This window comes from Oncorhynchus mykiss, chromosome 23 (assembly GCF_013265735.2).
Source record: "Oncorhynchus mykiss isolate Arlee chromosome 23, USDA_OmykA_1.1, whole genome shotgun sequence".
Taxonomy (NCBI): Eukaryota; Metazoa; Chordata; class Actinopteri; order Salmoniformes; family Salmonidae; genus Oncorhynchus; species Oncorhynchus mykiss.
In genome coordinates, this window is record NC_048587.1 from 22,049,280 (window position 1) to 22,076,745 (window position 27,466).

The 27,466-nt window shown below is 43.7% G+C and overlaps 1 pseudogene; it reads left to right on the plus strand.

The window, feature by feature from the left end:
* Positions 1–25,949, plus strand: LOC110503090 (annotated as a pseudogene).
* Positions 25,950–27,466: the final 1,517 nt, after the last annotated feature.

The window sequence follows — 27,466 nt, forward strand, 5'->3', positions numbered from 1 at the left end:
ATGGTGGAAGTAGGAGACAGTGTTAAAACTTTTTATGGCTGCAGGGGCAGTATTGAGTAGCTTGGATGAAAGGTGCCCAGAGGTGCCCAGAATAAACGGCCTGCTCCTCAGTCTCAGTTGCTAATATATGCATGTTATTATTAGTATTGGATAGGAAACACTCTGAAGTTTCTAAAACTGTTTGAATGACGTCTGTGAGTATAACAGAACTCATATGGCAGGCAAAAACCTGAGAAGACATCCAGATAGGAAGTGAGAAATCTGAGGTTGGTCGATTTTCAACTCAGGCCTTATTGAATTCACAGTTGGATATGGATGAAGTTGCACTTCCTAGGGCTTGCACTGGATGTCAACTGTCTTTAGAAACTTGAATGAGGCTTCCACTGTGTTGTAGGACTGAATAAGAGCTGAATGAGTCAGGTTACTGGCAGAGAGCCATTTCCTGGTCATGCGCATTCCACATGATATCGACTTGCTCCTCTAGACACAAAGGAATTCTACGGTTGGAACTTTATTGAAGATTTTTTGATAAAAACATCCTAATGATTGATTCTATACTTAGGTTGAAATGTTTCTTCGACCTGTAATATAACTTTTCAAAGTTTTTGTCCGAAGTAATGCACTAGCGTTTGGATATGTGTACCTAACGCTAACAAAAGTAGCTACTTGGACATAAATAACGGACATTATCGAACAAATCAAGCATTCATTGTGGAACTGGGATTCCTGGGAGTGCATTCTGATGAAGATCATCAAAGGTAAGGGAATGTTTATCATGTCATTTCTGGTTTCTGTTGATTCCAACATGGCGGCTAATTTGATTATTTTTCTGAGCGCTGTCTCAGATTATTAACTACCCACAATCACAGGTGGGAAAAAGGCCTGCCTAAGTATGCTCCCCAATCAGAGACAACGATAGACAGCTGCCTCTGATTGGGAACCACACTCGGCCAGAAACAAAGAAATAAAGAACATAGAAAGCCCACCCAAATCACACCCTGACCAAACAAATAGAGACATGAGAAGGCTCTCTAAGGTAAAGGCGTGACACTACTGTAGACCTTCATTGCAAAACATTGTATTTTAATAAATTATTTGAATGTATTTAGGTTAGGTTTATCTCAATACTGCCCGATATCATAACCGCCATCGATAAAAGACAGTACTGTGCAGCCGTCTTCATAGACCTTGCCAAGGCTTTCGACTCTGTCAATCACCGTATTCTTATCGGCAGACTCAGTAGCCTCGGTTTTTCGGATGACTGCCTTGCCTGGTTCACCAATTACTTTGCAGACAGAGTTCAGTGTGTCAAATCGGAGGGCATGCTGTCCGGTCCTCTGGCAGTCTCTATGGGGGTGCCACAGGGTTCAATTCTCGGGCCGACTCTTTTCTCTGTATATATCAATGATGTTTCTCATGCTGCGGGCGATTCCCTGATCCACCTCTACGCAGACGACACCATTCTATATACTTCCGGCCCGTCCTTGGACACTGTGCTATCTAACCTCCAAACGAGCTTCAATGCCATACAGCACTCCTTCCGTGGCCTCCAACTGCTCTTAAACGCTAGTAAAACCAAATGCATGCTTTTCAACCGTTCGCTGCCTGCACCCGCACGCCTGACCAGCATCACCACCCTGGATGGTTCCGACCTTGAATATGTGGACATCTATAAGTACCTAGGTGTCTGGCTAGACTCTAAACTCTCCTTCCAGACCCATATCAAACATCTCCAATCGAAAATCAAATCAAGAGTCGGCTTTCTATTCCGCAACAAAGCCTCCTTCACTCACGCCGCCAAACTTACCCTAGTAAAACTGACTATCCTACCGATCCTCGACTTCGGCGACGTCATCTACAAAATTGCTTCCAACACTCTACTCAGCAAACTGGATGCAGTTTATCACAGTGCCATCCGTTTTGTCACCAAAGCACCTTATACCACCCACCACTGCGACTTGTATGCTCTAGTCGGCTGGCCCTCGCTACATATTCGTCGCCAGACCCACTGGCTCCAGGTCATCTACAAGTCCATGCTAGGTAAAGCTCCGCCTTATCTCAGTTCACTGGTTACGATGGCAACACCCATCCGTAGCACGCGCTCCAGCAGGTGTATCTCACTGATCATCCCTAAAGCCAACACCTCATTTGGCCGCCTTTCGTTCCAGTTCTCTGCTGCCTGTGACTGGAACGAATTGCAAAAATCGCTGAAGTTGGAGACTTTTATCTCCCTCACCAACTTCAAACATCTGCTATCCGAGCAGCTAACCGATCGCTGCAGCTGTACATAGTCTATTGGTAAATAGCCCACCCATTTTCACCTACCTCATCCCCATACTGTTTTTATTTATTTATTTTTATTTTTCTGCTCTTTTGCACACCAATATCTCTACCTGTACATAACCATCTGATCATTTATCACTCCAGTGTTAATCTGCATAATTGTAATTATTTGCCTACCTTCTCATGCCTTTTGCACACAATGTATATATAGACTCCCCTTTTTTCTACTGTGTTATTGACTTGTTAATTGTTTACTCCATGTGTAACTCTGTGTTGTCTGTTCACACTGCTATGCCTTATCTTGGCCAGGTCGCAGTTGCAAATGAGAACTTGTTCTCAACTAGCCTACCTGGTTAAATAAAGGTGAAATAAAAAATAAAATAAAAATAGGTTTATCTAAAAATTATAACATATAGATGTGCCAAATTATAAATGTTTCACTATTTTGTTTTTATGAAATACAATACACATGCCGAATAAAAACCTCATATAACTTCTGAAAGGTTTCAGGCCAGATATGCTGAAGTGGACTGGGCCGATTAGCTGGAACCCAAAGTAATATGATTCTCCGGACTTGGGAAGAGCTCGGCCCTCATGAAGTCCCCCCGAGTCCAAGTCAATGCCTAGTCCCCAAAGTATCAAACGTAATAGGCCGAACCCACCGTGTTGCTCTTTCTTACAAATCACTCAAATTGATACAGTTCCCTGGCCTAATCTAAATGACAGTGTTTCTGTTCTACACAGTTTTGCCAGAACTTTCTATAATGTTGCACCCATATGGTTGCACCCACTGAAAGCACCCTGGGCCAGATGTTTGAGGATGACTGAAAGTAATATAAACCTGTCATATGGAACTTGCTGTTGCAGTCATTGGTGGGTGAATATCCAGAGCCATTACTTCCTAGGTTTCATTGGTTGATTTTTGGCCTATCACACAGCGGGAGGGACAAAGTTTAAGGAAATCGAACAGTTTTGACAGCAGCTGTCGAAGAACCAGATGGAGTAGATTTTTCTTGGGGGAAAGCAACCCATCTAGCTTGCTAACTTTGGACACAACATGCGTTTATTGATCCTATCTAGTACCGGTAGCTCTAAACCTAGCTAAATATATGGTCGAGAATAAATGCTTGCTTTCTGCCTCAACTGGTCGAGATGGTCTGTTAGCTTGAAGTAGCTAGGCTAATCTGCTGGCAAATTTCCATATTTTACTGACTTCCAGTTTTCTTTCAGGTCTATGGCCTCTCTTCTCACTTCATACTTTGCAGGCTAGTTAGGTAGCTATAGCTGCATCTGTTGACCACATGTCAATACTCTGTATCCATACTATTGCCACTATTAGTGGCCAATTTACTTGACTCTCTGTAATGTTAACTGCAAAATAGGTTGCTTTTGCTAGCTATCTCCATGGACCCTCCCAGGAAGTGAGTATTGCCTGCACCCCTACCAGACAGTTTTACACAGAGAAGAAGCAATAGAGACCTAGCAGAATAATTGGTCAAGGAGGATTTGGATTGATCTACCTAGGTAGGTAACCAGACTAGTATGTCAATCCATCAAGTTATCACTGATTCTCAACCCCCCCCCCCCCCCTCCCCCTCCCCCCTCCCTCCCCCAACACAGACACACACACAGACACACACACACACACACACACCCATCTTTGAGTGACAAGAGTGGTGACCCCAATTTATGGAGCAAAACGCATGACCAGCAATCACAGATTTGTGTTTTGGGTGTAAACACATCACCAACAGACCACAAAAACTGGGGTACATCTGATTGCTTCGAAATTACTGTCATGTTTATCGCGTTTTATTCATCTCTGTGTTTATCTCTGTGTTTACCTGTTTTTCTTCGTCTCTCTCTCCCCTCTCCCTTTTGCTCTCCCCTTTTTCTATTACACCCTATCTCTCTCCCTCCTTTTCTCCATCTCTTACATTTTCTCTCTCTCCTTTCTTCCCTCTCTCCCTTCAGCTCCGCAGGAAGTGGACACACCTGTTGGGGAGGACTCTAATTTTCGAATTAAAGTGGTGAATACAGGAATGGCTGATGGTGTTGTGTGAGTCAAGGCATTAACACCTATGTGTAGGCATTGTCATTTGGTCAGCGATACTTGAGAGATGATGACAGTTTGACTTAACCACAATCATTTAATGTTAGGCTCTGTTGCTCTCTCACTTTGTATTTCTCTCTTGCTTGCTCTCCTCGCTGGGTTTTGTTGGATATGGAAAGTGACAACTGCTGGCTGTCTATGCTTATAAAACAGCCTATAAGTTTTAGGGAGCACATGCAACAGCTTTCAGCATGTCTTTTTTTTCTATTGACTGCCTAGGCTATTTCCATATCTCCTCTTATTTGACCCTCTTATTTCATTGTGTCTGCAGGATTACCATGTGGATAGGCCTCTGTTTTCTGAGCTCAAGTTCCATCTGAGGGAAACTAAACCTGAGAACAGTGAGTATCAACCACTTCAATCATTCAACGTAATGATGCAGCAGACATATGGTCAAGAATTCATAGCCTTTATCCCACATAGACTACACACCGTTTGGTTACAACAACCTGTTTTAGGCTACCTCTTATATGAGCAGCCAGGCCCAGTGCAGCAAGAGTGTACTTGGCTGATGAAGAGGCCATAGACATGAAGACTGCTGCCTGGTGTAATTAATAAGCCAAAGCAAACATGCACCTCAGTGGCAGTTAGCCCCGTCCCTGCTTGTTTGAGTTCTAATTCATAGAGAGGGACCCAATCACACATAATGATGCCTGCTCCTCCACTGGGCCCCTGACCACCTGCCAGTCTGGTGGAGAGCCAGTCAGGCCTGCCACCACTCCAAGACAGGCCTCATGTTCACTGTGTGTGTGCCTGCCTGTCTGCCTGTCTGTCTGTTTCACAGGGGTTTTGCGAACAGTTCGGACAGAGTCAACCTGAATCCGCAGGAATTCAATTCACATCACTTCCCAATTTGTTGTGTAACTTTTAAGACCGAAGGCTCAGTCCCCCTAGGATTGTATATTTGGCACTTGGCCATATCTGCTCAGCACTAGCATCATAAAATAAAATAACAAAGGTAAATAATGAATGCAACAAGTAGTGAATAAAACAATAAGGCAAAGAGAAACTATGTACAGTGTTCTGTTTTTGAACTTTTTTTTGTGTCCACTATTCCTGTAGAAGAAAATTGGTGCACACTTTGCACTTGTGAAAATGTTGTAAATATTTAATGTATATGTAAGACCCAATTATACATGTTTGATTTTTGTCCCTCGTAATTCTTTCCTGCTGTTGTTTCAGTGCTGATGTTGAAGGGGAGCAAGAAGCTGGACTTCCTGGGGATCCCTGCAAACTGGGGATCAGGACTAGCAGAACACAACAGAACCAGGTACTACTGACCATGGTCCTGATGATGATGATGATGATGGTACTTGGTTAATAATCCCTCACATTGGGGTTGGGAAGTGTGTTCGAGATTATTTTACCCCTTCTCCTTGACCTTTGCCCTGTTCAGGTACAGGTTCATGGCGATGGACCGCCTGGGCAGTGACCTTTCGAAAGTATGTGAGAGAAATGGTGACAAGCTAAAGAAACACACAGTGCTACAGCTAGGATGTGTCCTGGTGAGACTCGTACTCTACTATCCTCTCCATCATCCATTGCTGCATATCACAAGGATTTCACCTACTGCTTGTCCTCCTACAGCTGGATGTCCTTGAGTATATCCATGACAATGAGTATGTCCATGCAGATGTAAAGAAGGCCAACCTAATGCTTGATCACACAGACCCAAACAAGGTTAGCACTAGCGCTGTCTAAGTACAGTAGGCATGTGTATTGAAGGCATTTCTTGTACTGTGTACAAAACATACATAGTCAACCGTTTCAAGTTATCTTAATATTGAGCATTGTGTTAGGCTTCTACTTGTGAGTTATCTACACATACTGTCTGTTTATTATCTGTTGTACATGTGTACCTGGCTGACAATGGCCTGTCTTACAGGTACAGCCCAGATGGAGTGCACAAGGAGAACAAGGAAAACCCAAAGAAGGGACACAAAGGAACCGTAGAGTACACCAGCATAGATGCTCAAAATGGAGTTGGTAAAGTGTAATTTCATTGTTATGAACATTCATAGTTTCAGGTGACAAAAAAAAAGCTATTGTGGTGTGAAAGGTTTCTGGGTAAACATACATGGATTTGTGAACAGTAGAGTTCACTTGAATTGACTGTATGGCCAATGATCTTGCACGGATGTATCTTGCTGTGTACTAACTGCATTACTGTATCTTTCAGTTGGCGGAGTACGTCTTTATCAATGCATAATGTAAAGTGAAGCCCCCTTCGTCCCTTGCTTTAAAATCTCCCACAGTAGTTATCGGAAACACATTAGCTGGAAAATTGCATACATGGTCTTTTTTATTGGACATTGATTCTCCCTGGCCCACATTCCCCCGACACGGACTCCATTTAACAATTCCCTAATTAGCTAAAGTCATAACCTGCATTGTGTATTCATCCCCCATTAATTAAGGCTTTGATGTTTGGTTAGAGAGCGACTGGCCACTGATAACCTCTCAGCTTGCTCAGAGCAGAGGAAGGCGTTAAGGTTCGATACACTGAACGAGTGTGGAAGGACTCCCTAATCGCCGTGCCACTGTTTCTATCGATGTTGTCGATATGGACCAAAACAGACAAGATGTTCATGCAGCGATATTGATGAAGGCAAATATGTCCTTTTTAATATACTTTAGAGAGAGAGAGAGAGAGAGAGGTTGGGACTGGCCACTGATAACCTCTCGGCTTGCTGCGGTTCCTTTGTGTTTTTCTGTTGGATGTTCTCTGAGTGAAAAGGTGGATGTTGAGCCCATGTATTGTAATCATTGTTTTGCCTATATACATTCGACACAGGCACACAGCCACAAAATAAAATAATACTCAGAAATTGTATATATTTTTTTAATGTATTTCTCTGTTTTTTTGGAAGAAAACATTTTGGGGATGGTAAAACATTTTCAGTGTAAACTTAAATGGCTTAAACCATAAACTGTATAAATTATGTAGAATATATACTGGAAAGCATAAGAACATGGCATAAGCCATGACAAAATGTGCATAATTTAAGGAAATTTGCTTTTAAACTGAAAATGTTTTCTTGGCACCATGGCAAAATCTGTAGAATTGCAGGAAATGAGTTTTAATGTGGCAACATCTTGTCTCTCTAAAACCATGGCCACCGCCACCGCTGCTGAAAAAAAACCCTGATTGAACTTCACAGTTCCAGACAAGCCCATATGTTGCAGGCAGAACTTACTTCAACATGTTCTCAGTTGTTCGTCTATGGCTGTTCTCATTGTGTATTTGATGTAATACGAGTTTAGATAAGGAATGACGCTTAAATCAAAGGACTGGTTCAAACACAGGTCTGATGTTTTATATTGAAGTACACCCACTCACACCTAGGACAATTTGTTCTTGTGTCACATACAAGTAGTTGCATATGGTCCTCATTCCAACCCTTCGGTCTGGCCTAAACAGTAGAAGCTGTTGTACAGGTGAATTATTCCTTTGCTTTTATGGCCCAGGGGTCATGAATCTTCTACAAACCAAAGTAGGTAGAGAGTATAAGATGAAAATATGTGCTTATGCAGTGATCTTCTTCTAACCACTATTGACATTCATAAGTCCTTTTATATATCTAACTCTGTCATTAGGTCTACAGTACACAACTATTGGAATTGGTCAATCAAGAGGCAATTTGGTCAAGTTTCCCCTTTTTAACTACAGTTGATAAACAAACCACATTTTTTTTATCCCAGGCAGATAAATTGTATATGATAGCTGCTCGTACTTGACCTCTATGTTGTAAAGGCAGTTTCTGAGTTTCTTTGGGTCAAATGGCAATTGAAATGCATGCAGATTTTGACGAGGAGCAAGACTACTTTTTTTGCTCAAGACCCTGTCCTCCCATCTCACCTCTCATCAACCTCACCGGGTAGATGTTGATAGGTTGCCATGACGAGGGTGGAGGTTGAACACAGAATGATGCACCGCTGAACTCTGAGCTAATTATCACCTATTGGTGCGGGATGCTTCGGAGCACAGACATTCCAACTGAGAGTGTGGCACCATGCTTTAGGAGATCTGAATACATTGTCACCTAACTCCTCTATGACAAGCCTGGAGTGTTTAGGGCTCTGAGGTTCACCTTCTAAACTGTGTGTGTGTGTGTTTGCTCGTTTGCATGCATGCACGCTTTTATTGTGTCTGTGCCAGGTTTTCCGTTAGCAGGCTCTTGCCGGCCTTTGGCCCCCCAAAATGTATTAAAAGCCGATTAAATCAAACTTGCCAACCAAAATGACCGGGAGAAAAAAATATCCATTGCGAGATCATGCCTTTTATTCATTGATGGAAATACCAGTTGACGTAAATACATTTGACTGTCATGCTTATCGGTCAATTTGCATAATTTAGTGGAATTAAATTGGCCTGTGTGTATTTTTCATTAGTCACCATGTATCTTATTTATCCAACACAACTGTCACATGCAGAGCCTTTTTTGCAGGATTTCTCCTGCAGCTCCTCAGCTGGTTGCTGCTGGAATGTAACATGCTTTTATAAGCCCATTCGTTGCAGGACTTCTAAATGCCATCACATGTTAACAACAGTTTTGGTGCACGATTAAAAATACCTACTATTTGTATTTCTCAACTGGTAATTGAAGCGAGGCTCCCATTCACCATCCAAGTGCAGGCAATAGGCTATCATCTCGTCACCCATCACTTTATAATCAGAGCTGGAGGCAGTATGCATTTTGAAAACATACTTAATTGTTTGAAACCTGAATGTTTTATTTCAAATTAGGAGACATGTCTTACCTTGCTTCAAAGTAGCCTATTGGCAAAATCCGACCATGGAAACGTGGAGGCAATTTTCTTATAAAGACTTCATAGGTGGCACTTGAGTTTCAATTTTGAGGAACTTTACAATTGATCATTTATCCTACCATTTCTACCGATCCTACCATTTCTACCGTTCACTGAACAGCTTCATTTCAATATTAATGTTTTCATTACTCAAAATCATTGTCATGTGGTTAATCATAAAAAATTGAATTAAAATGATAACAATCTAAATGTTAAAAGTCAACTAATGCAAGATCACCAGCCTCTGCCATATGGACACATTGATACACCGTGATAGATTGGCGGCTAAAGAAATGAACGCATGGAACTCATAGCCTAAAGGCCAATGCAGCGGTAGGCCTAAAAGTTCCATTGCTCTTTTACACTGAGGATTTGTGATTATTGAGGGGGAGACAGTTGGAAAGATTTTTCAAATGCTCCCTCGACATTATCAGGACAGAGAAACCAGACACATGCTCATTGCTCATGTGGAGCACTCCAAACAAAAAACAATGAAAACATTGAGGATATCGTAAATGATGGTTATTAAATAAACCAAAACTTGTTTCTCACAAGTGTAGCAGATTGTGAACTTTGCAAACAAAGTTTCCACTCTGATAATGAGAACGGTAAATTACTAATTAATACATGTTTTACATAATCCCTGTCATTTGGTTACATTAATTTAACGGTATATTTACTCTGGTGAAGTATGTAATGGGGAATCATAAAAATAATAATTAAAGGGCAAACAATTCACACAATTAAATGTGCAAGAATTGGCAGGAGAGAGCTGAGCCATTCCGTAGAGACTTGCCTATATCTTCGCCACACTTCTCCCCTTCTTGTCTCAACATTTTAAATTACACTCAAGACACATTATCTTCACACACATTTTAGATGCTTTTCACCAACAGCCGCAACTCAATAATCAACTAGGTCTATTGCCATGTAACCGATGTGAAATGGCTAGCTAGTTAGAGGGGTGCGCTAATAGCGTTTTAATTGGTGACGTCACTCGCTCTGAGACCTTGAAGAAGTTGTTTCCCCTTGCTCTGCAAGGGCTGTGGCTTTTGTGGAGCGATGGGTAACAATGCTTCGAGGGTGGCTGTTGTCGATGTGTGCAGAGAGTCCCTGGTTCGAGACCAGGTAGGGGCGAGGAGAGGGATGGAAGCTATACTGTTACACATGCGCGCTGCCATATTGAATGCTTCCCAAATAGGCATGAGCTTGTGATTTGAAACCATCAATTTTTTTTTTAAAGAAGCTAATGATCCTCGATTCCTCTGTGGCTAAGTCATGCTTTCTGGTGAAGTATTTTAAATGATTTTATTTAATTCTGTGTAGGCAGGAGTAATTATATATTTATGGCAAATGTATTTTCATATACTTCCCTATTTGACCCACTGCTATGCTATTTCTCCCCTGTTCTGTTGGTTTTCATATCAACTTTATTTTGTTGTCCAGAAGCCAAAGGCACAATCCTAGTCATATTAGCAGCCCATCCTAGGTGTTGCGTCTTTAGATTCCCCCTCTTTCTAAATTTCTGACAGAGATTTTCATGTCTGTCACGTAAGGAACCGTTATCAGGTGTGCAGTTTAGAATGGCGTATTCCCATGTGTAGAGTTTAGAATGGGGTTTTCCCAAGTGTAGTGTTTAGAATGGGGTTTTCCCATATGTAGAGTTTAGAATGGCGTATTCCCATGTGTAGAGTTTAGAATGGTGTTTTCCCAAGTGTAGTGTTTAGAATGGGGTTTTCCCATATGTAGAGTTTAGAATGGCGTACTCCCATGTGTAGAGTTTAGAATGGTGTTTTCCCAAGTGTAGTGTTTAGAATGGGGTTTTCCCATATGTAGAGTTTAGAATGGCGTATTCCCATGTGTAGAGTTTAGAATGGGGTTTTCCCAAGTTTAGTGTTTAGAATGGCGTTTTCCCATATGTAGAGTTTAGAATGGCGTTTTCCCATGTGTAGAGTTTAGAATGGGGTTTTCCCATATGTAGAGTTTAGAATGGCGTATTCCCATGTGTAGAGTTTAGAATGGGGTTTTCCCATATGTAGAGTTTAGAATGGCGTATTCCCATGTGTAGAGTTTAGAATGGCGTATTCCCATGTGTAGAGTTTAGAATGGGGTTTTCCCATATGTAGAGTTTAGAATGGCGTACTCCCATGTGTAGAGTTTAGAATGGTGTTTTCCCAAGTGTAGTGTTTAGAATGGCGTTTTCCCATGTGTAGAGTTTAGAATGGCGTTTTCCCATGTGTAGAGTTTAGAATGGCGTTTTCCCATGTGTAGAGTTTAGAATGGCGTTTTCCCATGTGTAGTGTTTAGAATGGCGTTTTCCCATGTGTAGTGTTTAGAATGGTGTTTTCTTGCAAATTGCATTTTGGCAAATGTTTGTTTTATTGGCTGCTTCGTTACATGAGTTGCGTGTTCTATTTAAATGCATTAGCATCATCTTAATGTGATTTCTGTCATTCTGAGCACGGTGGGTGGACTCTTATGCACCCAATGCATATTTGTCCGGTACATTTCTGAAATGGCTGGTTATTAAATCTTCCTGGCCACATTGTCCGGGCGTCACATTTTCCTAACTGAAAAACCATGGTCTGTGCATCTATTGTGTGTGTTTGTGTGTGCGTGTGAGAGAGCTGTGTGTATCATGCCCCCCCCCCCTCGTTAGGGAAAGATGCATAAATACACTACCAAACAGCAAAGTGAATGCCATTGTGAACAGGGACAATATGTCCAAAGAACTCACACAGGCAGGCTTAACATAGTTATAATTGTTCATCTATTATGTGGCTTTTGGAGATGGAGCAGTTTGAGTGCTGGTGTCACTGGCTCTCAGTATCAATGAGGCTTTATATAATTGTTTACAACAATGGCTTGATTAGATGTGGCAGCAACAAATATACTCGAATGCTGACCTATGCACTTAAGTACTTTAACATCTTGCACTCTTAAGATAATGCATCCAATAAATTATTTAAACAATCGGTTTAATCACAGAAATGAAGGCAATAGAGAGGCGGCAGCAGTGGCAACAACCAACCAACAACTGACTACAACCAACAACACCAACCATCTAACAACCAACACCTGCAATGTCCGTCTCAATACTAGCCAGTAGTGCTGGCCTGCTGGGTGCTGCTGCCTGGAGGACACTCTTGTAGCACTGGCTGGGATCAATGCTATCCATGGATCTGGCTCAAGATTTCTTCCTCTGATGAAGCCAGTCGATAGGTAATTTCTCCAGAGATGCAAGGCCGTTACAGTATTGAGTTGCTAAAACTCCCCGGGCTCGACCCCTCACATGGACTCATTTCAGACATATTGATGAACTCAACACAGTTTTTCATAAAGACACTGGCTCAGTGCAGGGTTTGTCCACTTCTTCATTCAAACTAGATGGAAGGCATTGTTTACAATGACGTCCAGAGATTAATGTCTAGCCTAGCCATCAGTATTTAGATGACTCCCCAGTGCACAGCACCCAGTCGACTTCTGTAACATGTGGTAATGATTTTGGCTCAGACATCTGTGTGTGTGTGTTTTACTGCCTGAGAGAGGGATCAAGTGTGTGAGTGTATTTTTAGGTAATGCAGCGGGCATCTGGATCATGTCAGAGGCCACAAGGATCCAGTTTCCTGGAACGGGCCAGAACGGAAGTAATCTGACCAAAAAAGTCATCCCTCCGCTCAGAAAGCCCTGTTTGTCTGCGGAGCATGTTGCCGAAGGCTTCCGCTGAAACGCTGATGCAGAGGTATGTTCTTACCTCTGCATCTAAGAAAATACATTAAAATATAAAGAATATTCCAGTGAGTGCAGGTTTTGTCTTTCTTTAAGTATATGGGCTTTGAACTCCGCACCCAAATACTTTTTGTTGCTACAGACATTTTAGCTGAGCACACAAATTTATCTTCCTATGTCTGCAGAGCAGGACATAGATCAAAGAATATGTAAAGACTAACACCAGCTGCGAAAACAAAACACGCCTCTGTCATCAACATACCCTCTCTTTTTCATATTGTGTTTTTTCCTCTGAACACATTCTGTCAATTAAAGCTGTTTTCATCCTCCTAGACAAGGTTCTGATCTTCTACTACCTCTCGACCCTCTCTTTTTGGATCTCTCTCTCCCCCTCTCAGAAACTCCATCTAGATGTGGGAACCTGGAGGTGTTGGGCTTCTGTTTGCTCCACTGGCTGTGTTGGGCGCTGCCCTGGGAGGCCAAGACCAGGTACTAAGCAAACACTCTCCCCTCTCTCTTGTTCTTTCTCCTCCATCTCCCTATTAAACCATTGTTTCCCCTCTCTCCCTCTGCATTTCATGCCTGTTTTTCTTTCTCTTTCTAGACTCATGTGTAATCTACCTGGCTCGGTGCAGCAGCTGTCTGTGGGTGGAGCTTCCACATGTGAGTGAGAAGGCCTACAGTGGCTTGCAAAACTATTCACCCACCTTGGCATTTTTCCTACTTTGTTGCCTTACAACCTGGAATAACATATACATTTTTGTGGGTCTGTACCATTTGATTTACACAACATGCCTACCACTTTGAATATGCAAAATATTTTGTATTGTGAAACAAACAAGAAATAAGACTAAAAAACAGAAAACTTGAGCGTGCATAACTATTCAACCCCCCCCCCCCCCCCCCCCCCCTTTTCCAGCAATTACAGCTGCAAGTCTCTTGGGGTCTGTCTCTATAAGCTTGGCACTTCTAGCCACTGGGATTTCTGCCCATTCTTCAAGGCAAAACTGCTCCAGCTCATTCAAGTTGGATGGGTTCCGCTGGTGTACATCAATCTTTAAATCATACCACAGAATCTCAATTGGATTGAGGTCTGGGCCATTCCAACACGTTTAAATATTTCTGCATGAACCACTTGAGTGTTGCTTTAGCAGTATGCTTAGGGTCAGTGTCCTGCTGGAAGGTGAACTTCCGTCCCAGTCTCAAATCTCTGGAAGACTGAAACAGGTTTACCTCAACAATTTCCCTGTATTTAGCGCCATCCATCATTCCTTCAATTCTGACCAGTTTCCCAGTCCCTGCCGTTGGAAAACATCCCCACAGCATGATGCTGCCACCAACATGCTTCACTGGGGATGGTCTTCTCTGGGTGATAAGAGGTGTTGGGTTTGCGCCAGACATAGCATTATCCTTGATGGCCAAAAAGCTCAATTTCAGTCTCATTGGACCAGAGTACCTTCTTCCATATGTTTGGGGAGTCTCCCACATGCCTTTTGGCAAACACCAAACGTGTTTGCTTATTTCTTTCTGTTCACTCTCCCATAAAGCCCAGCTCTGTGGAGTGTACAGCTTAAAGTGGTCCTATGGACAGATACTCCAATCTCTGCTGTGTAGCATTGAAGCTCCTTCAGGGTTATCTTTGGTACTTTGTTTCCTCTCTGATTAATGCCCTCCTTGCCTGGTCTGTGAGTTTTGGTGGGCGGCCCTCTCTTGGCAGGTTTGTTGTGGTGCCATATTCTTTCATTTTTTTAAATAATGGATTTAATGGTGCTCCGTGGGATGTTAAAGTTCTAGATAATTTTTTGTAACCAACCCTGATCGGTACTGCTCCACAACTTTGTCCCTGACCTGTTTGGAGAGCTTCTTGGTCTTCATGGTGCCGCTTGCTTGGTGGTGCCCCTTGCTTAGTGGTGTTGCAGACTCTGGGGCCTTTCAGAACAGGCGTATATATACTGAGATCATGTGACAGATCATGTGACACTTAGATTGCACACAGGTAGACTTTATTTAACTAATTATGTGACTTCTGAAGGTAATTGGTTGCACCAGATCTTATTTAAGGGTTTCAAAGCAAAGGGGGTGAATACATATGCCCCCCCCCCAGTTTCCCAGGTGTCAGTGAAACACTTGATCAATCTTTCAAAACCCCATCCTATAAATCCATTCCTACAACTCCAGGATCCATCCCAGAGAGACTCGGGTGTTCTGTTGTCTGTTATCTCTGGTCCTGTAAAGAGAGGTCACGTCTCAATGAGGTGACTTCTCTGTGTGATGTGATATGGTGGTAACTGTCTGACTGAGCTGATTCTCTGCAACTCCTCCAGAGGCAGGGCCCGGCTGGCCGCCACAGATAAGGCTCAGGACATGCATCAACCCTATTATATAGTGTGATACACACTCACCACCTTGTGTGTACACTCTAGGTAGCGGGACGTGTTACAGTAAGAGGTGAAAGTCATCAGATTGTTTCTGTGTACTGAAACACACGTCACCAGGGGTGTGTCTGTTTAATTGGTAGTTATAGCCCTTGTTTATCAAACATCCATGATAAGAGACACTGAGTGGGACTGTGAAGCATATTGTTAATTTTTCTCTTTCTCTCTCCTCTTCCCCGCTCCCTCTCAGATGAGTTGACCAGGTTCATGCTCCATGTCAAAGTTATGGGGTATAAGCAACGTCCGGATTACCAGAAGCTGAGAAAGCTGCTGTCCGAGGGGGGACAGAGAGCGAGCAGTGGCCAGAGAAGGATGGACCGGTCTGGGATACGAGGATATGTGTCACAGAGTTTCTCCACCAGAGGGTCTGATGGCCCAGCCACGGGCAAGGTGAGAGAATCTGAGAGATTACCTAAACACTTGCATTGAAGTTGTTCATGTATCAATCATTCACATGCATATCCAGATCTACCCCCAAATGTAAGTGGTCTATGGCTTACTAAAAGTTAGAAAATCAGGTCGCAAACATACCCGCATGAAGTAAAGTATCAGGACCTAACATATATACGTACATATATAAGTATGTGTGTGTGTGTATGTATGTATTTCAAGCCCTACCTTCAAGGCACAGTCATCTTAGTATATGTCAACTTCTGACCCACTGGAATTGTAATGCATTGAATAATAAGTGAAATAATCTGTCTGTAAACATTTGTTGTGAAAATTGCTTGTGTCATGCACAAAGTAGATGTCCTAACCGACTTGCCAAAACTATATATAAAACTATATACAAGACATTTGTGGAGTTGTTGAAAAACAAGTTTTAATGACTCCAATCTCAGTGTATGTAAACTTCCGACTTCAACTGAATATACTGTATATAGTCCAGTCTGACTACTGGACTCTGACTCTGGACGGACACATACTCACTGACTGGTACGTACAGTTGGACAAAAAAATATTTAGTCAGCCACCAAGTGTGCAAGTTCGGCCTCTTAAAAAGATGAGAGGCTTGTACTTTTCATCATAGGTACACTTCACCTATGGCAGACAAAATGAGAAATAAATTCCAGAAAATCACATTGTAGGATTTTTAATGAATTTATTTGCAAATTATGGTGGAAAATAAATATTTGGTCAATAACAAAAGTTTATCTCAATACTTTGTTATATACCCTTTACTGGCAATGACAGAGGTCAAACGTTTTCTGTAAGTCTTCGCAAGGTTTTCACACACTGTTGCTGGTATTTTGGTATTCTCCCTCCAAAGATTTTCTATGGTGTTGAGATCTGGAGACTGGCTAGGCCACTCCAGGACCTTGAAATGCTTCTTACGAAGCCACTCCTTTGTTGTCCGGGCGGAGTGTTTGGGATCATTGTCATGCTGAAAGACCCAGCCACGTTTCATCGTCAATGCCCTTGCTGATGGAAGTAGGTTTTCACTCAACATCTCACGATACATGGCCCCATTCATTCTTTCCTTTAAATGGATCAGTCGTCCTGGTCCCTTTGCAGAAAAACATCCCCAAAGCATGATGTTTCCACACCCATGCTTCACAGTAGGTATGGTGTTCTTTGGATGCAACTCAGCATTCTTTGTCCTCCAAACACGACGAGTTGAGTTTTTACCAAAAAGTTTTATTTTGGTTTCATCTGACCATATGACATTCTCCCAATCTTCTTCTGGATCATCTAAATGCTCTCTAGCAAACTTCAGACGGGCCTGGACATGTACTGGCTTAAGCAGGGGAACACGTCTGGCACTGCAGGATTTGAGTCCATGGCGGCGTAGTGTGTTACTGATGGTAGGCTTTGTTACTTTGGTCCCAGCTCTCTGCAGGTCATTCACTAGGTCCCCCCGTGTGGTTCTGGGATTTTTGCTCACCGTTCTTGTGATAATTTTGACCCCACGGGGTGAGATCCTGCGTGGAGCCCCAGATCGAGGGAGATTATCAGTGGTCTTGTATGTCTTCCATTTCCTAATAATTGCTCCCACAGTTGATTTCTTCAAACCAAGCTGCTTACCTATTGCAGATTCAGTCTTCCCAGCCTGGTGCAGGTCTACAATTTTGTTAGTGGAGTTTGGAGTGTGACTGTTTGAGGTTGTGGACAGGTGTCTTTAATACTGATAACAAGTTCAAACAGGTGCCATTAATACAGGTAACGAGTGGAGGATAGAGGAGCCTCTTAAAGAAGTTACAAGTCTGTGAGAGCCAGAAATCTTGCTTGTTTGTAGGTGACCAAATACTTATTTTCCACTATAATTTGCAAATAAATTCATTAAAAATCCTACAATGTGACTTTCTGGATTTTTTTTCTCATTTTGTCTGTCATAGTTGCAGTGTACCTATGATGAAAATTACAGGCCTCTCTCATCTTTTTAAGTGGGAGAACTTGCACAATTGGTGGCTGACTAAATACTTTTTTGCCCCACTGTACGTACGTCTTGTTAACAAACTATAGTTTTGGCAAGTCGGTTAGGACATCTACTTTGTGCATGACACAAGCAGTTTTCCCAACAATTGTTTACAGACAGATTATTTCACTTATAATTCAATGTATTACAATTCCAGTGGGTCAGAAGTTTACATATGATAAGATAACTGTGCCTTTTAACAGCTTGGAAAATTCCAGAAAATGATATCATGGCTTTAGAAGATTCTGAAAGGCTAATTGATATAATTTGAGTCAGTTGGAGGTGTACCTGTGGATGTATTTCAAGCCCTACCTTCAAACTCAGTGCCTCTTTGCTTGACAACATTGGAAAATCAAAAGACATCAGCCAAGACCTCAGAATAAAAATTGTAGACCTCCACAAGTCTGGTTCATCCTTGGGAGCAATTTCCAAACGCCTGAAGGTACCACGTCCATCTGTACAAACAACAGTACGCAAATATAAACACCATGGGACCACGCAGCCGTCATATGGCTCAGGAAGGAGACGTGTTCTGTCTCATAGAGATGCACGTACTTTGGTGCGAAAAGTGCAAATCAATCCCAGAACATCAGCAAAGGACCTTGTGAAGATGCTGGAGGAAACAGGTACAAAAGTTCCTATATCCACAGTTAAATTTGTCCTATATTGACATCACCTGAAAGGCCGCTCAGCAAGGAAGAAGCCACTGCTCCAAAACCGCCATTAAAACAGCCAGACTACGGTTTGCAACTGCACATGGGGACAAAGATCATACTTTTTGGAGAAATGTCCTCTGGTCTGATGAAACAAAAATAGAACTGTTTGGCCATAATGACCATTGTTCCAAGATGGCGTAGCAGTAGGACGTGTTGTCGTGTTCCTTGTTCCTTGTATATATCCTTGTATATATCGTTTGTTGTATATATCGTTTGTTTTCGTTTCGTTTTCGTTTTTTTCTTCACATATCTTTAAAACTTTTTGCTGAACCTCAACTTCTTCTAAATACTCTCCTGCAACCCGCCTCACCCAACGTAGCTTTTTTCCTAAAGTATTTATATTTACTTCGGATCTGGAACCCCCTCAACTGAAGCTAGCCAACTAGCCAACTAACTACCAGCTTCAGCAAAACATTGCTAGCGGTCTTCAGCTAACCGGTCAGCTAACCGGTCATCAGCTAACCATCAGCTAACCTTTAGCTCGGAAAGCTCTCGCCAGTTCGAACAACGCGACTCTAACCAGAGCATAACGGACCTATCTTTTATTTTATTTTTCACCCCCGGATTCCCATCGCAAACGGAACATTTTGAGCTCCTGGGCTACAATATCCAGACCCACGACCGGTCCATTGATGTCACCGCATGAAGAGGAATAAACAGACTCCCCCCATCGCGACGTCCCCAAAGGCTAACTCTCTAGCCCTTGCTATCTCCTTGCTTGCAAATTCGGCCTGCTAACTGCTAGCTTGTTTAGCCCGGTCCGCTAACTGCTACCGTGTTTAGCACCGTCTACTAACTGTTAGCTTGTTAGCACAGGCCTGCTAACCATCTGAATCGCCGCGTCCCAAACACTCACTGAACCCATATTTACTTTCTATCCCTTTTCGATTTTTAATTTGTTTATACCTTCCGGTAACCTGCCTCACCCAATGTGATACGGAACCGCTATTATCTTTACATTTTTAGAACACACTCAAGAACCTTCAGAAGCTAACCAGCTAACTGGCTACAAGCTATTTAGTCATTGTTAGTTTTCTAACCTGGATAACACTCGCCAGTCCAGCTTCCCTGCCCCATCCACCGCTGCCCCTTGGACACTGATCACTTGGCTACATAGCTGATGCAGGCTGGACTGTCCATTAATTCACGGTAATCCATTCTGCTTGTTTATGTTTTATCTGTCGGCCCCAGCCGCACTTAGGCTCTGTGTGTAGTTAATCCGACCCTCTCTGCCTAATCTATCGCCATTCTACCTGCTGTTGTTGTGCTAGCTGATTAGCTGTTGTTGTCTCACCTACTGTTTTAGCTAGCTCTCCAAATTCAACACCTGTGATTACTGTATGCCTTGCTGTATGTCTCTCTCAAATGTCAATATGCCTTGTATACTGTTGTGCAGGTTAGTTATCATTGTTTTAGTTTACAATGGAGCCCCTAGTTCCACTCTTTATACCCCTGATACCTCCTTTGTCCCACCCCCCACACATGCGGTGACCTCACCCATTACAACCAGCATGTCCAGAGATACAACCTCTCTCATCATCACCCAGTGCCTGGGCTTACCTCCGCTGTACCCGCACCCCACCATACCCCTGTTTGCGCATTATGCCCTGAATATATTCTACCATGCCCAGAAACCTGCTCCTCTTATTCTCTGTCCCCAACGCCCTAGGCGACCAGTTTTGATAGCCTTCAGCCGCACCCTCATACTACTCCTTCTCTGTTCCGCGGGTGATGTGGAGGTAAACCCAGGCCCTGCATGTCCCCAGGCACCCTCATTTGTTGACTTCTGTGATCGAAAAAGCCTTGGTTTCATGCATGTCAACATCAGAAGCCTCCTCCCTAAGTGTGTCTTACTCACTGCTCTAGCACACTCTGCTAACCCTGATGTCCTTGCCGTGTCTGAATCCTGGCTCAGGAAGGCCACCAAAAATTCTGAGATTTCCATACCCAACTATAACATCTTCCGTCAAGATAGAACTGCCAAAGGGGGAGGAGTTGCAGTCTACTGCAGAGATAGCCTGCAAAGTAATGTCATACTCTCCAGGTCCATACCCAAACAGTTCGAACTACTAATTTTGAAAATTACTCTCTCCAGAAATAAGTCTCTCACTGTTGCCGCCTGCTACCGACCCCCCTCAGCTCCCAGCTGTGCCCTGGACACCATTTGTGAATTGATCGCCCCCCATCTAGCTTCAGAGTTTGTTCTGTTAGGTGACCTAAACTGGGATATGCTTAACACCCCGGCAGTCCTACAATCTAAGCTAGATGCCCTCAATCTCACTCAAATCATCAAGGAACCCACCAGGTACAACCCTAACTCTGTAAACAAGGGCACCCTCATTGACGTCATCCTGACCAACTGGCCCTCCAAATACACCTCCGCTGTCTACAACCAGGATCTCAGCGATCACTGCCTCATTGCCTGTATCCGCTACGGAGCCGCAGTCAAACGACCACCCCTCATCACTGTCAAACGCTCCCTAAAACACTTCTGTGAGCAGGCCTTTCTAATCGACCTGGCCCGGGTATCCTGGAAGGACATTGACCTCATCCCGTCAGTTGAGGATGCCTGGTCTTTCTTTAAAAGTAACTTCCTCACCATTTTAGATAAGCATGCTCCGTTCAAAAAATGCAGAACTAAGAACAGATATAGCCCCTGGTTCACTCCAGACCTGACTGCCCTCGACCAGCACAAAAACATCCTGTGGCGGACTGCGCTAACATCGAATAGTCCCCGCGATATGCAACTGTTCAGGGAAGTCAGGAACCAATACACACAGTCAGTCAGGAAAGCTAAAGCCAACTTCTTCAGGCAGAAGTTTGCATCCTGTAGCTCCAACTCCAAAAAGTTCTGGGACACTGTGAAGTCCATGGAGAACAAGAGCACCTCCTCCCAGCTGCCCACTGCACTGAGACTAGGTAACATGGTCACCACCGATAAATCCATGATTATCGAAAACTTCAACAAGCATTTCTCAACGGCTGGCCATGCCTTCCGCCTGGCTACTCCAACCTCGGACAACAGCTCCCCCCCCCCCGCAGCTACTCGCCCAAGCCTCTCCAGGTTCTCCTTTACCCAAATCCAGATAGCAGATGTCCTGAAAGAGCTGCAAAACCTGGACCCGTACAAATCAGCTGGGCTGGACAATCTGGACCCTCTATTCCTGAAACTATCCGCCGCCATTGTCGCAACCCCTATTACCAGCCTGTTCAACCTCTCTTTCATATCGTCTGAGATCCCCAAGGATTGGAAAGCTGCCGCAGTCATCCCCCTCTTCAAAGGGGGCGACACCCTGGACCCAAACTGTTACAGACCTATATCCATCCTGCCCTGCCTATCTAAGGTCTTCGAAAGCCAAGTCAACAAACAGGTCACTGACCATCTTGAATCCCACCGTACCTTCTCCGCTGTGCAATCTGGTTTCCGAGCCGGTCACGGGTGTACCTCAGCCACGCTCAAGGTACTAAACGATATCATAACCGCCATCGATAAAAGACAGTACTGTGCAGCCGTCTTCATAGACCTTGCCAAGGCTTTCGACTCTGTCAATCACCGTATTCTTATCGGCAGACTCAGTAGCCTCGGTTTTTCGGATGACTGCCTTGCCTGGTTTACCAATTACTTTGCAGACAGAGTTCAGTGTGTCAAATCGGAGGGCATGCTGTCCGGTCCTCTGGCAGTCTCTATGGGGGTGCCACAGGGTTCAATTCTCGGGCCGACTCTTTTCTCTGTATATATCAATGATGTTTCTCATGCTGCGGGCGATTCCCTGATCCACCTCTACGCAGACGACACCATTCTATATACTTCCGGCCCGTCCTTGGACACTGTGCTATCTAACCTTCAAACGAGCTTCAATGCCATACAGCACTCCTTCCGTGGCCTCCAACTGCTCTTAAACGCTAGTAAAACCAAATGCATGCTTTTCAACCGTTCGCTGCCTGCACCCGCACGCCTGACCAGCATCACCACCCTGGATGGTTCCGACCTTGAATATGTGGACATCTATAAGTACCTAGGTGTCTGGCTAGACTCTAAACTCTCCTTCCAGACCCATATCAAACATCTCCAATCGAAAATCAAATCAAGAGTCGGCTTTCTATTCCGCAACAAAGCCTCCTTCACTCACGCCGCCAAACTTACCCTAGTAAAACTGACTATCCTACCGATCCTCGACTTCGGCGACGTCATCTACAAAATTGCTTCCAACACTCTACTCAGCAAACTGGATGCAGTTTATCACAGTGCCATCCGTTTTGTCACTAAAGCACCTTATACCACCCACCACTGCGACTTGTATGCTCTAGTCGGCTGGCCCTCGCTACATATTCGTCGCCAGACCCACTGGCTCCAGGTCATCTACAAGTCCATGCTAGGTAAAGCTCCGCCTTATCTCAGTTCACTGGTTACGATGGCAACACCCATCCGTAGCACGCGCTCCAGCAGGTGTATCTCACTGATCATCCCTAAAGCCAACACCTCATTTGGCCGCCTTTCGTTCCAGTTCTCTGCTGCCTGTGACTGGAACGAATTGCAAAAATCGCTGAAGTTGGAGACTTTTATCTCCCTCACCAACTTCAAACATCTGCTATCCGAGCAGCTAACCGATCGCTGCAGCTGTACATAGTCTATTGGTAAATAGCCCACCCATTTTCACCTACCTCATCCCCATACTGTTTTTATTTATTTATTTTTATTTTTCTGCTCTTTTGCACACCAATCTCTACCTGTACATAACCATCTGATCATTTATCACTCCAGTGTTAATCTGCATAATTGTAATTATTTGCCTACCTTCTCATGCCTTTTGCACACAATGTATATATAGACTCCCCTTTTTTCTACTGTGTTATTGACTTGTTAATTGTTTACTCCATGTGTAACTCTGTGTTGTCTGTTCACACTGCTATGCCTTATCTTGGCCAGGTCGCAGTTGCAAATGAGAACTTGTTCTCAACTAGCCTACCTGGTTAAATAAAGGTGAAATAAAAAAAAATAAAAAAAAAATTGTTATGTTTGGAGGAAAAAGGGGAAGGCTTGCAAGCCAAAGAACACCATCACATCTGTGAAGCGCAGGGGTGGAAGCATCATGTTGTGGGGGTGCTTTGCTGCAGGGGGGACTGGTGCACTTCACAAAATAGATGGCATCATGAGGCGGAAAATTATGTGGATATATTGAAGCAACATCTCAAGACATCAGTCAGGAAGTTAAAGCTTGGTCACAAATGGGTCTACCAAATGGAAAATGACCTCAAGAATTCTTCCAAAGTTGTAGCAAAACGGCTTAAGGACAACAAAGTCCAGGTATTGGAGTGGTCATCACAAAGCTCTGACCTCAATCCCATAGAAAATTTGTGTGCGGAACTGAAAAAGCGTGTGCGAGCAAGTAGGCCTACAAACCTGACTCAGTTACACCAGCTCTGCCAGGAGGAATGGGCCAAAATTCACCCAACTTATTGTGGGAAGCTTGTGGAAGGCTACCTGAAACATTTGACCCAAGTTAAACAATTTAAAGGCAATGCTACGAAATACTAATTGAGTGCATGTAAACTTCTGACCCCCTGGGAATGTGATGAAATAAATAAAAGCTGAAATAAATCATTCTCTCGACTATTATTCTGACATAACACATTCTTAAAAGAAAGTGGTGATCCACTTAAAACAGGGACTTTTTACCTCGATTAATTGTCAGGAATTGTGAAAAACTGAATGTATTTGGCTAAGGTGTATGTATATATATATATACACTGTATAATGTATATCTGATTACGTGTATCTAATATATCTGGAGAGGGTAGGTCAGGAGAGTGTAATGGAGTACAGATGGCCTGACTAACTTCATGGGATGTGTTCATTGTGTATACAGTGATTTATATCTGTCTGGGAGAGGAGTGAGGTGTCTGTGTGTAAGTCTGTCATGAGCCCCAGTGCAGTGTGGGAGATTTACACACTGATGACAGCCTCAGCCTCAGACCCCATCCAATTACAGATCTATATTTACAACATGCATACACACGTACACACACTGCAGAAAGTATTTAAAATGAAATAGGTGCATTTCAACCGGACATCTAACTATACCAAATCTGTCAAATCTCTCTTGCTCTAGCTCTTTGCATAGCGGTGTAGAGAGGAATCACAATGGCGGCTAACTTGACCCACAGACGCCCAATTTGCGGCGATTGATGACACACACTTCACAGGGGCAGAGGATCAGCAGCCGCAATTATACTCCTTTTCCCCCTCTCTCTTTCCCTCTCCTCTCCATACTGAACTGCTGGGCAGTTTGATCTGTAGTCATACAGAAGCGTACATTTCTGGAGGCCTGGAAAAAGAGAGCGTAAATGTCAGTCAAGTAATAGTGTTCATGGAAGGGCTGCCTTCAGTGTATCCTACTCCTCGGTTTCATAATTTCTCTTCATCATTCAAAGACTGAAATGAGTAATTCAGTGAACATTGCTAGTCTTTAACACAGTAGGTGGCTTTCTCCAATTCAGATTCAGCCTACTCCCGGACTAAAAGCATGTTTAATGGAGTATAAGAGCAATTTTCAATGTAGCAAGTATTCACAGAAATAGAAATAGTGCCTCACTCTCTCTTACTTTTTCCTAAAGAAAGTGTGTCGAGCTAAAGGCTTGTCCAAACCAAAGCCTGTATATGTGAAGGATGAGGAGGAGAGACCCAGACCTGTGCCATCTCAATACATCAGAGGTCCACCCATATCCAAGCCCCAGCCAGGACAGGTGATGAGGCCAAGGCTGCTTGTATTGTAATATTGACAGGATTCACTACATTTGACTATAATGTTGTTACAAACTGGTTTTACAACAATGGACAAAATGACCAGAAATCTACTCTGACTCCCGAGTGGTAATGAATATTGGAGTTGTATCAAAGAAAGTTTAAGTTTAAAGAAAAGTCAAACTCCAAAGAGAAATCACAAGAATATATTTTTATTGCCAAATAATTTTTTTAATAATAATCACAATATTCAATCGCTGCCACAAGAGTTCAGTTCAATGGCAGAAACTGGAGCAAATGTTTGAATTATCCCCGAACAGAAAACATCAACACAAACCAAACAGCGCGTGAGGAAAATGGTTGTTGACAATGGCGTAGCTGTGACCTCAACAAGACCACAAATCAACCATAGTCCGTCCTGCCCCGAGAGAAAGTAGAACCCCTACAAAAAGCAAACTGGGTCAAACACATAATGACCATTGGGAAGACCACGGCAGGTAGCCTAGTGGGGCGTCAGGTAGCCTAGTGGTTAGAGCGTTGGGCCAGTGTCATGACTTGACCCTTTCTGTGTGTAGATCGTGGCTTCCCCCTCTCTCTCACTCTCTCCTACACCCATGTTCTGTTATCTCAGGCTATACATTCCAAAGTTATTATCCGTAACGAAAACAACTGTGACTGCGATGCAGGCAACAGATGGAAAATGTGAACACGTGTGTGCAGGATGAGAGATGAGCAAATGTCTGCAGACTTGAACTGCACAAGCAATTGGGAAGTGTTTGGCGTATTTTGCCTGGGTCAGAAATGTCTAAAAAATTTACTGGTCCCGCAAAAGTAAAAATGACTACTTTTATGTGAATGAATGAGGTGGAACACACCTCAATTCGAACTGTTCTTAGAAAAAAATAACTTGTTAGAAAAATTTTTGAAATTGACAAGTTGAAAACTAAAAACAGGCTGCGTGCCTTGGTTTGAGGGCAAAGCGGATTAAATGTGCTTTTGCGTAACAATCACATTCTGGAATGGAAAGATCGTTCTAACATCACGTGCATAAAAAAACTCACACTAGGCGACCATTAGAGATATTTGGAACTCACGCATGAAAGGGTTAAAATCATCTTTGCAGCGTCCAACATTTTCCAAAACCAAATTTGAGAAAAATAGCGATTTTTTTTTTCCTTTCAAATGTTCTAATAATGTGCAAGCTATCAGAGGGGGTAGTCCCCACTCGCCCGCTAATTAGTGAACCTCCACCCATAAATGGATTGATATCTGACCTCAGTATCGAAAAACAGCAGACATTGCTAACAACACTCTCCAAAATCAACCATCGGGCGCAGGCCTTGTGAAGGTTTTCTCCAGTCTAGCCCTGACGTTTTGCCATCCGAGATTGGCATCTTTCCAATACCGCAGTGCACAGCTGAAGCACGAGCAGGTCATCGCTGTTAGGCGTGTGTATGGGAGGCGAAGTTTGGTGCAGGAGAGCAGAGTGTAGCAAACAGGCACACTTTAATTCCGGTCCAACAAGACAGGCGGAGGGATCTCCCGCACCTCAGATTCCTGGAGCGGAACAGCCACCACGGCCTGAGGAGAGACACATGGAACGAGGGGTTAATACGATAATCAGAGGGAAGCTGTAATCTATAACACACCTCATTCACCTTCCTCAGGACTTTGAAGGGCCCCACAAACCGCGGACCCAGCTTCCAGCAGGGCAGGCGGAGTGGCATGTTTCGGGTCGAGAGCCAGACCCGGTCCCCCGGTGCGAACACCGAGATCTCACTGCGGTGATGGTCCGCGCTCGTTTTCTGGCGAAGTGCGGCTCGCTGGAGGTGTATACGGGCGCATACTGAATACGGTATACTAAACCAGTCGTCCACCGCAGGAGCCTCGGTCTGACCCTGATGCCACGGCTGGTACCCCAAAAGGGAGAGGTTAGTGGAAAAGTGGCGAAGCGAGTTCTGTGCCATCTCTGCCCAGGGCACGAACACCGCCCACTCCCCCGGCCGGTCCAGGCAATAGGACCGCAAAAACCTGCCCACATCCTGGTTGACTCTCTCTACCTGCCCGGGGTGAAAACCCGAGGTAAGGCTGATCGAGACCCTCAGACGTTCCATGAAGGCCTTCCAGACTATCGACGTGAACAGGGGACCCCAATCCCAGAAGATGTGAGTAAACAGGGCTTCCACAGTCTGTAGGGCCGTAGGATCCACAACTACCAGGATC